The sequence below is a fragment of the Sinocyclocheilus anshuiensis genome, unplaced genomic scaffold, assembly GCF_001515605.1.
Source record: "Sinocyclocheilus anshuiensis isolate Anshui unplaced genomic scaffold, SAMN03320099.WGS_v1.1 scaffold332, whole genome shotgun sequence".
NCBI lineage: Eukaryota > Metazoa > Chordata > Actinopteri > Cypriniformes > Cyprinidae > Sinocyclocheilus > Sinocyclocheilus anshuiensis.
The window spans coordinates 1,179,903-1,181,956 of NW_015554181.1; the positions used below are offsets into that span (position 1 = coordinate 1,179,903).

Below are 2,054 nucleotides of genomic sequence, written 5' to 3' on the forward strand. Positions count from 1 at the left end.
ACACAGCATATCCACAACATGGCGGCGACGGCAACAATACTACAGCGAGAATAAAAGTTACGCCTTCTTTCTTTGCGTGAACATTTGGGCGGTGTTATGCAAATCTTCCCACACAGTGACGTAGACATGTGGGGGCGTGTTTAAACGAGGCGTTTTCTTTTATAAAGAATATCTCTTTGGGTTTGAGACTTTAGTCTTTGCAACTTTAGGGATCTTATCTATGCACGAACAGCTTGTAACACTCCAAAGAGAAAGGAAAACTTGAAATCGCATCATATGACCCCTTTAATGCGTTAAAGCTGTATACATTTTTATCAGTTCATACATTCTCTGGTTATCAAACTCATAAGTCTGTCATTGTAAAGTGGTACCGACTTGTTTTTGGAGAATATGCAGGGACCTTAAAGGAATAGTTCACACAAAAATGAAAATTTGCTAAAAATGTCCTCACCTGCAGGCCATCCAAGATGTAGATGAGTTTGTTTCTTTCTTAGATTTGGAGAAATGTAGCATTGCATCACTTGCTCACAAATGGATCCTCTGCAGTGAATGGGTGCCGTCAGAATGAGAGTCCAAACAGCTGATAAACACATCACAATAATCCACACCACCCCAGTCCAGCAGTTAATGTCTTATAAAATTTAAAGCTGAGTGTTTCGAAGAAAGCATTAAGATGTTTTTAACTTCAAACTGTTGCTTCTGGCCAAAATATGAGTCCTTAATCCATAATAATGCTTCATCCAGTGTAAAAGTCATCTGATCAAAACAGTCCTAAAGAGCTCTAAACAAATATGTGGGTGGGTTTTGATGTGAGAGGACAACAGTTTGAAGTTAAGCAACTGTTTGAAGTTAAATCTTAATGATGGATTTGTTTCTTCCAAACACATAGCTTTTCATTTCACAAGACGTTAATTAATGGACTGGAGTGGTATGGATTACTTGTGGATTATTGTGATGTTTTTATCAGCTGTTTGGACTCTCATTCTGATGGCACCCATTCACTGCAGAGCATCCATTGCTGAGCAAGTGATGCAATGCTACATTTCTCCAAATCTGATGAAGAAACAAACTCATCTACATCTTGGATGGCCTAAGGGTGAGTACATTTTCAGCAAATGTTTATTTTTTGCTGAACTATTTACTAATGAACTAAATCACAACACAAACACAAAATGTTTTCAAAACATTTCATAATAAATTTTTATTTTTGTGTGTGTGTGTGTGTCTGCAGTGGTTTATGTACCTATGACTGACATAACCAGAGGTTTCAGGATAGTGTGCATTGTAGTTCATTAAAGTATGTTTAAATACTGGAGCATCTTGTGACATGTTGTTTAGCACTAGGAGGTCTGAGTGAGCATTTCACAGATTATTCCCATAGAGCTTCACAGGCGTCTGCTAATAAGAGCCCTGCTGATAGAGTCCACAGTATGAGTACAAATGATCTCTGTCCATCTCAGCTTCTGAAACACTATCTGAAATAGCGATGGCCACTTAAAGCCACGAGTAAAGTGATGGAGAATGCAAGACTGAAGAATGAGATGTGAAGGTAAGAACATAATGGAAAAACAGCCTGCTTTCTGCCGCTTCTTGCACGTCACCCCCGGAGCCAGGCTCCATCGCACTGCGGTTGCCATGGAGACAAAAATGGTACCTCGCAGTGAAGGATGTTGCACATGCAGTGGAAATGTTGTCGTGACAAACCGGCAAAGGTCTCAAATTAGCAGCAATCAGACTTTAAATGAAGTGTTCACTTTTCATTTATCCTACAGATTTGATCAAACTGTTTGGTTTGATAAAATTTCAGTTTCGTTTCACAGAACTTTGCTGCTAGTTGATGCTTTCAAACTCTGCTGCATAGACAATTTGTCTTTGTGCATGTGTTTTGTTATATTTATGAATATTTATGAACTAAACAAGGAATAGCGATAAGCTATATAATTATTTTTTATAATTAATATAAGACTCAACTACAGGTGCATCTCAGTAAATTAGAATGTCGTGGAAAAGTTCATTTCAGTAATTCAACTCAAATTGTGAAACTCGTGTATTAA

The 2,054-nt window shown here is 37.9% G+C and overlaps 1 protein-coding gene across 1 annotated transcript in view; it reads left to right on the forward strand.

Annotated features, from left to right (window-relative positions):
* Positions 1-2,054, forward strand: part of LOC107670977 (citron Rho-interacting kinase-like) — a 73,241-nt gene that overhangs the window by 12,335 nt on the left and 58,852 nt on the right. The gene's annotated exons all lie outside the window — the stretch shown is intronic.